The sequence below is a fragment of the Heteronotia binoei genome, chromosome 11, assembly GCF_032191835.1.
Source record: "Heteronotia binoei isolate CCM8104 ecotype False Entrance Well chromosome 11, APGP_CSIRO_Hbin_v1, whole genome shotgun sequence".
Lineage (NCBI taxonomy): Eukaryota > Metazoa > Chordata > Lepidosauria > Squamata > Gekkonidae > Heteronotia > Heteronotia binoei.
In genome coordinates, this window is record NC_083233.1 from 44,491,652 (window position 1) to 44,505,433 (window position 13,782).

General features: G+C 44.8%; 1 protein-coding gene across 3 annotated transcripts in view; it reads left to right on the top strand.

Annotated features, from left to right (window-relative positions):
* The window catches only part of GPC3 (glypican 3), a 329,633-nt gene that overhangs the window by 307,950 nt on the left and 7,901 nt on the right, over window positions 1-13,782 (top strand). The gene's annotated exons all lie outside the window — the stretch shown is intronic.

A 13,782-nucleotide genomic window follows, 5' to 3' on the forward strand; every position in this document is an offset into this window, starting at 1 on the left:
TCCTCCCTCCCAGGCACTGCCCCCAGATCTCCAAGAATTTCCCACGTTGGAGTTGGCAAGCATATCGCTAAGGTTTTCACTAAAGTTAAATTTATTTTGAATAATAAATGCATTTAGTAACATATTCAGTTACATTAAAAATGAAAGTTAGTTACATTGTTGGATGCAGGATGTTATGGTTACTGTTTATGGGTTAAGGCTGTCTTAGCTATGTGTGTGTTCTGTGTTATATCTGCTGCTGAACCATGTGTATTAGAATTCGGGGGAGGAGAAGCTCTAAAAGTAATTTGGCCCAGCCTTTGAGCTAAATTGGTGAACTGAACTTATTTGTTTCCAATAGACTTGACAAAACAGCCCAACACATATTATACAGTTACATATACAAACAGGCGGTTTGTGTATAAAGTTCTATGGTTCCTGGCTGCTGGATGAGTGAAACTAGAAGGCAGAGCCAAGGAGATACAGGGCACAAAAGGAAAGCAGATTCTGAAGAGCAGTCTGGTCAGTTAGAGCCTACAAGAGAAGAGGAACTTGATTCTATTTTTCATGGGTGTGAGTTCTCGCCTGTCAACTCCTAGCATTTCATCCATTTGCTGTGGTCCCAGGGACACTGAAGGCTCAGAATTGGGAAAGCATGAGGTTGTTTCCCTGCCACAGTCTCTCTTCTCCCTGGCGCAGACCTCTGACCAAGCAATTCTTCTTGACCTCAGCTGCTTGTCCCTTTTTATTCTCACCCCTGCCTGTTTATGCCTCCCCCCTCTTCCCTTCTCTTATGAGTGTGTGATGGATTTTCTTGTCTGTCTCCCCTTCTCCCTCCCTTCACTGGCTTTTCTGAGTCCCCCCTTTTAAACCCTCTTCCTTAGCTCCTCCCCCTTGTCTCTTGTGCCTGTCTGTCTTCCTTGGTGTGAGTGGTTATGGCTGTGCTTGGCGTCTTCTCACTTTCCCTGGTTTTCCTGTTCCTGCCAAAGCTAAGCTAACTCTGGTCCCTTTTCCTCTTCCCCTTTCCCCTTGTTCCCTCACCCATATGACATAGCAATGGTGGAGCAGGAAAACCAGATGTGAGAAGGCTCCTGCTTCAGGGCATCAGGAGTCCTATTCTGTATCCTTTGCGGTAACCAGGGCAGGTGCCATGGATCCCCAGTAGATGGGCCACCATTTCTCCATGGCAGTGGACGCTCTCCTGGCAGTGGCTGGGAGTGATTTGGCCAGGGCAGATTCTGTTGGGGCAGCCTTGCGGCTCCACTGCCCCCCTCCCTTCAGTGGCTTCATAGGCAGCTGGGAGAGTTTTTGTTGGGCAACCTCACTCGTGCCCCTGCTGGTCTTGCCTATTGCCCTGCTGGCTCAGGCTTAGGAAGCCACTGCCCCATCAGTTCAGGAATGTCCAATGCCAGACAATGGGTCTCCCAAAGAAGCCCTGTTCTGGTTCTGTATGGGAGTAACCTGGGCTAGTCTGATCTCATCAGATCACAGAAGCTAAGAAGGGTCAGCCCTATCTTATATCTGGGTGAGAGACTTTCCAGGAATACCAGGATTATGGTGCAGAGGCAGGCAATGGCAAATAGGGATGGGCACAAACTGGATTTTTGCAGTTTGGTTCGTTGTTCATGGTCAAACCATGAACCAATATGCCGATTCATGAACTGAACTGGTCATATTGGTTCACGATGAGCCATTTAAACCCCTGCTTTCTGTTTCTGCTTTATGGGAAAAGTGGAAGGGAGCAGAAAGCAGGGAGTTACATGGGTCCGAGCCATTTAAACCAAACATCTGAGCTGCAGGGAGCAGTAAGAAGGGAGCTTTCTACTCCCTACCACTCAGCTATTTTTTGTGAAGAGCAGAAAATGGGTTTAAATGGCTCAGAGCCATTTAATCCCTTGCTTTCTGCTCTTCACAAACGACCACAAATTGCATCAAAATTCATGAAAGTTTGTGGCAGCTCTTCAGTTCACTAACATCACTTCATGAATTGCAAAGTGGCCAAAATATGTGATGAACTTTAGTTCCTGAGCTGGTTCATGCCCATCCCTAATGGTAAACCACCTCTGAAGATTTTGTGCCTTGAAAACCCCACAGGGTCACCATAAGTCAGCTGTGACTTGATGGCACTTTCCACCACTACCATGGAGGTGAATATAGCTGAAATAAGATTGCACAGCATATTGACTCAGTCTGTCATTCTTTTCCTTTGTCTCTCAGACCCACTTTGCGAACACTTTTAAGTACCACCAAATTGTCAATGTCATCCCTACTGGCTGGCAATCGGCTTAGCCCCATTAGAATTTTGCTCAAAGTACTGAATTGATCCACAGTATCTGTATAGGATCAGGACCTTGCACAAGAGACTTAGCAAGTCTGGCTCTGTGCTTTGAACTGGGGTGAGGCAACCTTCCTCAGGGCAGTAGATCTTATCAAAAGACTAGAAAAATCAATTAGTTTGTGCTTTTACATCCATCAGAGTGCCATGACCTGAATGGCTCAGACTCGCCTGATCTCATCAGATCTCAGAAGCTAAGCAGGGTAGGTCCTGCTTAGTACTTGGGCGGGAGACCACCAGGGAAGTTTCTGGTTGCTTACACAGATGCAGGCAATAGCAAACCATCTCTGTTCATCTCTTGCCTTGAGAACTCTATGGGTCGCCATTAATCAGCTGCAACTAGAGGGCACTTTCCATCCCCCCATCCCCCATGAACTTGGCTCACCAATGGGATATTATGTCTCAAGTACCAAAATACATTTTTGCGCCATCTCTGTTGTGCAAATCAGGAAGTGGAAAACAATTGCTGTGGGAAAAAGGCTTGAGGTAGAAATAGGAAGTTGTTGTGGGTCTGAATGGGTCTAAGAATGGCTTAGCCTAGAATGATGCAATTGTTGGGATTTGGGACCTCTGACAATAGAATGTTAATAGCTGTAGATGTTTCTTCAGTGGGAGCTAACAGCCAAGAGATAGATCTCCAGGTAGCTGTTCAATGGGGTAACCTTTTTCTCAGATGAAGGGGGGCTAAGAAGTACCTTGGAGTCTGGAAGAGAGAGAACAGACAGCTACAACTAGGAGGGATAGGGGGAATACCTTTTGAGTGCAAAGAACTTGAAAGAGTTACAGTTCATGCTGCATGGTGTTCTAGTTGGTCTTAGTGTGGCCTTATATGACTTTTGTTTTGGGATTTTGCGATGGACTGCTGGCTATTTTTGCATGCGTTTAGTTGGGTACAAGGCTGACTATCTGTCCTCCCATCTATGGGAATGTGATGCAGGTACACAGTTCTGTATCAGACATACAACTTTGCTTAAATCCAGTCAGGGAGTGTGGGTGTATACAAACACATACACAGACAAACACCCCAACTGGATTCAAGTGTATCTGTCTATATCCCAAATGTAAATTTTTAGCAAAGCTAATATTGTTAAGATATCTTGTGGTATGCTGTCATCCCAAGGAAACTAATCCCAGATAACAGTGTTCTTGGAACTTCTCACTACTCAGTGAAATGGGGAACACATAGTATGACATAGCAGTGGTGGAGTAGGGAGACCATTTCTGCAAGGGAAAGGAGCAGAGCAAAGCAAGGGTTAATGAGTCTAGCAGGGGCCCAGAGAGCAAATCATTTTGCAAAAGGAGATGTGAACATCCTGGAACAAGAGGCCTCCAGCTTGACCCCCAAAAGTGATTTCACAGTTGGAGACTCCATGAGGCTGAAGTGGAATGGTCAACAGCACCACCACAGCCTCAAAGCAAGCCCCACCCTATTGTATTGGCCTGTCCTTTGGGCTTCCCTGCAACTCCTGCTGTGATGCCTGCTACTCTTTGGAGCTGTTTTGTAGCTAGTTGATTGTGCTCCCAAGGATCCTGCAAGGTGTTTCCTGTGCTAGGAACTCAGGCTTTTGCACAGCTGTTATCAAGTCCGGGGGTGAGAAGTTTTCCCATTCACCATACTGCTCAAATTGCCCAGTGGGACATGATGGTTATTATTGAAATATCAGTAATATCCTTCCCCTGCCCCCAAGTGTGGTTTGCTTTCTTTTTCTAAGCTCCATCAGGTGCACTCATTCCATCTGCTTACTCTTAAGTACGCTTTGTTTCTCCTGGCGGTTTATGTGAATCTGCTGTGTTGAAGCTGCAGCAAAAGTCATGTTTTTGTCGTCCCCTAAATCATGCCGTAGGGCAATTTGTTGTACGAGAGACAGTCAATTTGTTTTGGACAGGAATATTTCCTGCTGCAGTTTTTTTTTTTTTTGGTGCAAGCTTCCAAATTGTGTTCTTTATTCCCTGATCATCAATTTCATAGTCTGACTTAGCTTGAAGTAGCTGGAGTTCATGATATTACTGTTGGAACAAGTTCTTGCCTCAAATGTCTTGAAGGATAAGCCCTGGCAGTATAAGGGCGGTCTTTGGAGAAAGAAAAGGGTGTGGAGTGTGGGTTGGTTCAGCAGCTTTTTGATGGACAGTACCATAAGGAACATACCTGTGCTTGTGCCATGCAGTGTGTCAACTGGACTGTCCCATATATATATGCTCATACTGAGCCCCCCCTCCCCCAACCATTTTTGGAGCTCCTGGTTTATTTCCACCTGGATCCAGGCAGTTGTAACAGCTAACACGAAGTGATGAATGTCTGCCTAGAAGACACAGAGCATCTCAAGGTTGCCATATCCATCTTGCCCTCTTGTTCTAATAAAGTTTACAGTTGTGCAAAGCCTAATTGTTTGACTGACAGCAGCCGTCATGAACTTGATGAAGGGTTGGGTCCAGTGATCTGTAGACCAAAGAGCTGCTGACATTTCTGTGTTCCTCACTCCCCCCTGCAGTTTTTCTTTCCAACTACTGAAAGAACCCATACAGAGTAATAATATCCATGGGGGTTGAGAAGCTGCAGTGGGGAGGGCAAGGGAGTGAAATCATTTTTGTTTTGGGGGAGGGTCAGTGGAGTTGTAGTGATGGAGTAGGCAAGAAGGGTGATTTCATCTCTACTTGTATAGTTGTTAACTCCCTGCTGGGTCCCAGCCCCTGAAGGAATCTTTCCCTGGGTCTGAAAGGACTGCCAGAGAAAGATGAGAGATCTACAACAACAACTGGTGCCTTCTACTGAAGGATCATTTAACCCAGCCTACAGAGACACTCCACATCAAATGGTTTTCTGGAAATAATAGATCTCAACCTCTTTGGACTTTTGGAAAATGTGAATTTTGCTGCTTCCTTGTTCATCTTCACCGAACTCAGGCTAAATGCAAACTTTACAATAAATTTGGGTTTGATTAAGTCATGGTTTGAGCAACCAGTCCTGATTTATCTGCTTCTTACCTCTTTTCCATCTCCCAATGAGGAGGACATGAGAGACTTCCTTGAAATACCCAGTCGAGAGGACAAGGGGCAGGCTCTATTCAGCCACCCCTCTGAATATCCCCCAGGCCCCCGGTAGGGGTCAATCACCAGAGGTCGACATGACTTCCAGGTGCAAACACACACACAAATATACAAAACACCAGAGGAGGAGGAGGAAATTGTAGTTTGAAATCTTGGTGTGGTAGCCAATAACAAACTATAGTTTATAAAGCAGAGTTGTTGATGATATCTGAATGCAAAGATTTTTGTCCCAGTCTAGCTTGTATTTTAGAAAATTTAAACACTACCCTTCTAAAGAGCTTGCTTGAGGTGCCTCACCAAGTAAAACATGATATAAAATAACAACACCTTTAAAAATCATAAAACATTTAGCAGCCTTAAATAGTCCACCTTAAACACCCCTTGGGCCAGTTACACTTTGTCAGTTGAATACTTCACAGGATTGCTGTGAGGATAAAATGGAGGAGAGAAGAAGCTGCTTTGGGTCCCCACTGGGGAGAAAGGCAGGGTATAAATGAATTTAATAAATAATTGACAGGCGGGCCAGACGATAGTTTCCAGTATTACCATAGTAGCATCATGGGAGATCACTGGATGACCTTCCCAACCATCCTTGTGGTTTTGTTTGGATCCTTGTTGCATGACACTAGCTGATGGTTATGAGATGGACCATGAGAGCCAGTTTGATGTAGTGGTTAAGTGTATGGACTCTTATCTGTGAGAACCGGGTTTGATTCCGCACTCCTCCACTTGCACCTGCTGGAATGGCCTTGGTTCAGCCATAACTCTGGCAGAGGTTGTCCTTGAAAGGACAGCTACTGTGAGAGTTCTCTCAGCCCCACCTACCTCACAGGGTGTCTGTTGTGGGGGAGGAAGATAAAGGAGATTGTGAACTGCTCTGAGACTTTGAGATTCAGAATGGAGGGCAGGATATAAATCCAATATCTTCTTATCTAATTTTATCCCATAGTCTTCCCAGACTTTGTGGGGTGCTCTGTTGCCATGCAGAGAGCAAAACCATCTTCTTTGGTCTCTGTACCTGATATAGATAAACCAGTGTCTTCTATTAGATGTGCACCTTTTGTCTGCATGTCACCATCTAGAAGCAACATCTGCTTTTGGAGGAATGAGTGCTTTTTATTTTCCAGACCATGAGATCATTTTCCTCTTTACAGAGGTGTGTGTGGTAGACTCCATCCTCTCCAGCTCCCTGTTTGTCTGGCACCTCTGACTGAGCAAATGGTTCCAACCAACCTCCAGGAAGAGACAAGACTGTCCAGTGAACAGATGGGAAGGAGTGTTGAGCAGCCAGCGGTCCATAAGCACACATCCTAGCCAGATGCTGGAAATGACCAGGAGCAGACCGAGTGCCAGCATCCAAGAGCATTGCCTCTCTGCCAAGAATGGGACTTTGATTTCGAATAGCAAGCTAATTTGGGTGGCAGCCACTCTCATCCTCTCCCCCACCCCCCAGATTTATTCTTCCATGAGCTTCCAAGCTGGGGGATGAAAAGAGTCTCTGAGGCAACGTGCTTTGACGCACGAGATCGCAAATCTCTCCCATTGCCCACAGCCCACACAGATGGTCCCCATGTGCCTTGGGTCTGCCACAGTCAGAGGAGAAAATTGGGAGTGGGGGGAGGCCAAAAGCCCAGAAGTCAACAAAACTTGGCTGCAGCACAAGGATCTTGACAGTGGTCCATGTGATTGTTAGAGATTTTCTTCGGCTTACCTGGCTAAACCCTGCTCCCCCAAGCTTTGCACAGTTGCCACATCAGCCTAACATGTCTGTCTGTCTCTCTCTCTCTGTGTCACATGCGTGCAAGTGGTTGGAAACATGTTCAGTAGCATGAGACATGGAGGCTGCTGTCCCACGTGTAATGTTCTTCCTTATGAAGGTCAAATCTGTTAAGAACCCTGAAGCCCCACAAACTGAGCCTCAGTTCTGTGATGCTAAAATGAGCTCACTGTATCTCGTATTATAGAATTTTTGATCTGGCAGCCCTCTTGGGAGTGAGTAAGTGCAGCTGGTCGGGGCCAAGCCAGACCCAGGTGTGCTAGATTAAAATTTTAAAAAGTCTGTGTTTTGTTTCCAAATAAGAAGTCCCTGGCCAGGCATAATAAAAAGCTGCTTTCCTCTCATAGGAAAAGGTTGACTTTACCCTTCCTGGTTGCACTTCCTTCCATAACTAGACATCTCTGTTCACAGGTCCGCAACCTTGCAAGTTTCTTCATTAATTCACACAGTCTTCAGATGCAAGAATCCTTCCTTTGGCTTGCTGTGAAGGGCTGACATTAATAGTTATATATGAATGCACATTAGAACTGAACAAATCAATCAATTGAGGTGGAAACTCCCTCATTGTCCTCTCTTACTTGATCTGTCCACAAGACCTCTGTGTGTGTGTGTATGCGTGTGCATGCATACGCATCTAAAGAAGAACGAAGGCATTTTCTCTTTTAAACTTGAAGGGCTGGCCTAAGGATGTCATGAAATGATTGCACAGTTAAGTAGATGGACATATTTTGGAGGGAACTCTTCTATGTAAAAACAATTTTTTGCAAGTAGAACATTATTGCATCAGGGAAGGCTGAGCTTAAAACTCTGCTAGCAGGGCTGCTAATTTTTAGCTTACAATGTGGCTGGGGCAGGGAGGGGGAGATTCAAGAGTTGTATCATTTACCTGTCTGTCACATTTTTAATCTGCCTTCTTTCAAAGAGCTTAGGGCAACATACATGATCCTTCTCTTCTCCATTTTATCACAGCAGCGTTCTGTGGTAGATTTGGCTGAGGAAGAGTGAGATGGGCTAAAAGTCACCCACAGAACTTCATGGCTTAAATAAGGATTTAAACCTGCATCTCATAGACCTAATTGGACACTTGAGCTTCTGTGTTAACCTGGCTTGACACCAGCAGTCTGGATTCTATTCTTTCACCGTATTTTGTTGTGAGTGTAGAGCAGACCTTGGTTCCCAACAGGTGGCCTAGAGTTGCCAGTCTCCCAGGTGGGGTCTGGAGATCTCTTGGAATTACAACTGATCTCCAGACAACAGAGATAAGTTGTCCTAGAAAAAGTGACTGCTTTGAAGGATGGACTGTATGACATTGTACCCTGCTAGTCCCTGCCCTCCCCAGGCTCCACCCCCAACATCTCCACGAATTTCCCAACCCAGAGTTGTCAATCCAAGGTGAGTGCAACAGCTTGCTTTTTGTATTTCCAGATGATCTTCCTTCCCTCTGCACTACTGCCAGTTTGGAGTAGTGGTTAAGTGTGCAGATTATTATCTGGGAGAACTGGATTTGATTCCCCACTGCTCCGCTTGCAGCTGCTGGAATGGCCTTGGTCAGTCATAGCTCTCACAGCAGTTGTCCTTGAAAGTGCACCCTCTGTGAGAACTCTTTCAACCCCACCTACCTCACAGGGTATTTGTTGAGGGGGGCGGGGAAGGTAAAGGAGATTGTGACTGTTCTGAGATTCTGTGATTCAGAGTGAAGGATGGGATATAAATCCAATATCGTCATCTTCTATTAGAGTTTGCAAAATCCTGCCTGGGCTTTTTGTAAACTTGCTCAGATACTGGTGATGTTTCCCAGCTTGCACAACTCAGTTGTAAAAACTCCTTTGAATGAAAGAATATAAGCTCCATACTATTTTCAAAATTTCTCTTACTGGGACCTCCTTTTGGACCATCTCTTAATGGAAATGTAAATGGGGTGTGGGGAGACCTTCTCAGACTGTCACAGAGTTCCAGCATCCATGTCTGTTTCAAGACAAAACATATCTCTCTCTTCCTCTAAGCTCTTCCCAATTTCAGTCTCTTAAATATGCCACCTTGTTCAAAAGATATAAAGGGGCACAAAATGAACTTTCATCCAGAAACACAATGCACTTTGCAACTGTTACATGAAGTGCCTCGCTCCACCTCTTTTCTGCCATTCACGCTCACACCCCGGCTGATGTTCCACAATGCTTGGCACCTTGCACATTAACATACATAAATGAGCGTTTTACAAGTGTCAGTCTTTTATGTAGCTGGAGGCGGTGGAGATATTTTAAAAGGGAGGGGGAAGAAATGTAAACAGAATGAAATTCTGAAGCAAGATCATTGATAGGGCAGGGCTGAAGCGCCTCTTTTCATCCCTCTCGTAAGTCCATTACTTGCCCTAGCGAATATTTGAAGGCCCTTTTCATGCTGAGCCGGGAGTTGAGCATGCTTTGCATTTTGGGGCTTTGTCTACGAATTGGGAAAACCAAAGTTATTTCTGCTTTAAAATAACAGGAGCCAAGGGAACAGCTAAGCTCTTTTCATTCAAAGTCCCTTACATTATTTTACTGGACAAAGTTTGTGTTGGCTACAAAACAAGGGCATTCACAGGACCTAAGAGAAGGAATTTAGGTAAGAATGAAGCTGAGATTGTACCGTGCATAAAGGCTTTTTTCCCCCTGAAGGCCATTAAGAAATTCCAAATCGTGGGCCCTTCTGAATAGTGACATTAAAATTAGCCTTGCTAATTTCAGTAATTCAAGCTGATCGCTGAGTTTACAAATCTACCCCATAAGACATTCCCATGATTACAATCTCAATGTCTGCTTCAGTTAAGGTGAGTCTACTTAAAAAAAAAAAAAAAAGAATATTAAAGGAGAGCAACAGAAAAATACTATGACCAACTTTTTGGAGTTCTTAAAAGCAGGGTCTGTAGTAAGAGCTGGTGGATAACTTTGTTTTTGCAGCAATCTGTAGGTGTTGAAACATGATTTTTTTTTTTGCTGGTTTCTCTTAATGTTTTAAAATACACATGAACTAACATCTGGATGTGTGTGCATGTGTATATGTTGCTTCCTTTCAGCTTTGGACTTGCAAGTAATAATCTCTGAAGAAGAAACCGTTTGTGGTAGTAGAATATTATTAGTAACATGGACATGATCAAGCACAGACTTAAGGTGCAGTTAGACAAGAAGGTGAGAGATCTGCTGTTGTCTACAATTAGCATTTAAAAGACCTTTCCCCTTTCCTACACAGTGGTAAAATGTTAGAGAGACCTTCACAGGGGACTGTTGATGAGGTCTCAACAGTTCCAAGTTCCAAGGAACATTGTACTTCCCCCCCATTCACAGCAGAGCGGCAATGCAACTTCTGCTATCCATCTTTCATCTTGTTAAGGTACTACATGAGGCAGGAGGGTGCAGTTGGGTCACAGGCGAAATTGATTATTTTACATATGAAGCTGGCCTATGCGAGTCTAATCATGGATCTACCAAGGTCAGTTTTGTCTACTTTGACTTGCCGTGGCTCTCCAGCATTTCAGGTACAGGTCTTTCACATCACCCGATCTTTCTCACTGGAGTTGCTGAGGACTGAATCTGGGACGCTGTGCATGCAAAGTGGGTGCTCTACCACTGAAGCACAGTTCCTCCTAAAAGTATTCTGGGATGTAGTCTCAGCAAGCCAATTTCAGCCATCCATCTGTAGGCTGGGGACAGTAATATTGTCCTGCCTTGTAGGTCCATTATAAGCATGAACTGTTTTGACAATAGACAGAATTATTAACAATTACAGAAGCATCTTCAGGTTTTCTGAGCTTTCTCTGCATCTTGGGGAAATCTCCCCTTGGAGAGGGAGGGTCCTCTCTCTCTTTTCCCTCTTTGGGCTCCTGTGCCTTTGAATTTCAACATACATGGAGAAAGGTAAACAATGTTTGAGTCCAGTGGCACCTTTCAGACCAACAAAGTTTTATTCACAAACATTTATACCATGAATAAAACTTTGTTCATCTTAAAGGTGCCACTGGACTCAAGCTTTGTTCTGCTGCTTCAAACCAACATGGCTACTTCACCTGAATCTATCTTAATGGAGAAAGTTAGTATGTGAATCTTTCCCCCATCATCTCTGTGCCACAAAAGCTTCTCTTATTTACAATTCAGTAAGCCCAGCAGCCTTCGCTGCCCAAAACTTTGCCAGAAAGGCTTTTGGTGATCCTATTCTCCCAGGTCAAGGCATGACCAGATAATCTCTTCCAACTTTAAGAAGGCATCATTTTAAAAGGTGTGCCCCTGATCCAGGAAGTGGGGCTTAGCATTTCAACAGGCTTGATGGACCTGGTGTGGGTCATGACTGCCCTCAGGGGATTGGTCTAGCAGGTGGGACTGCTTCAATGCCCCCTTCCAGATGTGAAAGTGTCAGAATTGGGCCTAGGGACTCATAACAACAAGGCAGCCAAAGACAACTTGAAGCATGGCAACCAAGACTCGCATAAATCCGTTTCTGTGGGCATAGGAGGTCTCCCAATAAATTCCAGGAATTCAGCCCCAGAGATTAGGGTAGCCAACTGTTTCCCCCCCCTACTGTGTTCTCTGTCCACTGGTGCAAGATTGAAAACAAATGTATCCTCTTTTGTGCTCCTTGCTGACATTTTAAACTGTGGCCCATACAGGAGAATCTGTAGCTTTAAAGTCTTTCTGATGGGGGGCAGCAGTCCTTTGCCTCTCTGCACAAAGTGCACTTCTTTGGGAATAGCTGGGCATTTGCATGTACACATTGTTGAGAGATGGATCAGCAGTGGAAGCTTGGCTTTCTGGTGTGCTTGACATTACAGTGCCAATGTTGGCATTCATTATGATGGCAAAAGGAGCACTATAGGCTGCCTGGTTATGTGCAACTTGGAGTCAGTCTGAATGGGAAACTTCCATAATCAGATCTCTTGCATGTGTTTTTTTGTTGTTTTTTTTAGTAAATAACAGCTGTGGGCGGCACAAGTTCAGATGAGGACCTTGGACTCTTCCTACCCTCCCTGACATGTTCCCAACCTCAAACAACCTTCCAGAGTTCCTGCTTGCCTTTTTAGGAGAAACGCGCAGGCAAATCTGCTTTGCACTACAGGGCCAATAATCACCAGAAATGGGGTGGGGTGGGGTCTTTTGAGGTCAAGAAGATGATTTGAAACAGTCCTTCTTATGTGCCATGGTCCCTGTCTGGGGTAGGATTAAGGTAGCTAGCTCTAGTTTAAGAGATCCCTGGAGATTTGGGGGTGGAGTCTGGGGAGGGCAGGGCTTAGAGAGGAAGGGGCCTCAGCAGGGTATAATGCCATGGAGTTCAGCATCCAAAGCAGCCATTTGCTCCAGGGAAACTTTAGTCTGGAGATCAGGTGTAATTCAGTCAGCAGAAACAGCATTTCAGCCTTACCTATAGACTGGTAACCCTAGTTAGGGTTCCTCCACATGCACATACTACTGTTTACTAAGAAGAAATGTGCTGAAGAGGTCTTTACTGATTTGTCCTGATTTGACACCTGAGTAGAGCTAGAAAAGGAGTAAGCTCTCTAAAGTTTCCCAGCTGCTAAGTATTCTTCAGACCCTGTTGAAATTGCTGTCATGTGCTCCCAAATAAGAGTGCATAGGTTTTAGGTTTTATTAAATTTATTCCCTGCCAAGGCAGGCTCAGAGCAGCTTACAACAGTCATCATAAAACAGTGCATCATCATAATAAAATCAATTAAATTTAAAACAATTTTAAAACAGTTGGTGCTAATTTTGATATTGTTCAAGTTTGATGACGTCAATATTCCCTGGATTCCTTCCACTGTTACAAGTCTCAAAGTCAGCCGAAAGCAAGCTGGAAGAGTATGGTCTTACAGCCTTGCGGAATTGGGCGAGGTCCCACAAGATTCTAACCTCCTCCGGCAGCTAGTTCCACCAGTAGGGGGCTGCTACTGAGAAGGCGCGATCCCTGAGAAGGCGTGATCACTGCATAGGATTGGAGTGGAAATACTATTTCTGATGACTGGCAAGGGCATCACACTTTGTTTCTAAACAAGACTAAAACTTTACAAGCTCAAGAAGGAGTCTGAAGAGAGGGACAAAGCTTTGGACTAGAAGAAGCAAGGATAGCTGGCAGCATCTCCCTCCAACTTGCTTGGCTGTTCTCTTGAATTTGAAGGAAGAGGCAGAACAGATTAGAGAAACCCACTCCTTTTCTTGGCATGAACCATGGTGTGAGATTTTTCACAAATCCTTCCCAATTTATGAACCAGGAGCAAACCAAAAGCAAAAGGTAGAAAAGGCCTTATTTGCATAATGAGCAAGTACTCAACATAATGTGCAAATTATCTGGCATCAGCTTCACTAAGCCAGTGCTCTTTGAGATGAAATCAGATACGCTATATTGAAAGTAGATTGCCTGGATTGTGGGTGGGGGCTGAATGGTAGCAGCCCCAGACTTCCAAGTCCAGGGTAGATTCAAGTATGACTACTCACTAATAGCTGTAGTGCATTTTGAGCCTCTCCCCCTAGAGTCCCCAAGGTATGGTAGATCCCGGGCACCTACACATGCTGTAAGGCTTCGGGGGTCAGATAACCTCTATCCAACTTGTGGAATCAGACTGCAAGGACAGTTGTAGTGCAAACAAACCTGAATTATGGTGAGGCTGAGAGTTGGCATCTTTGTC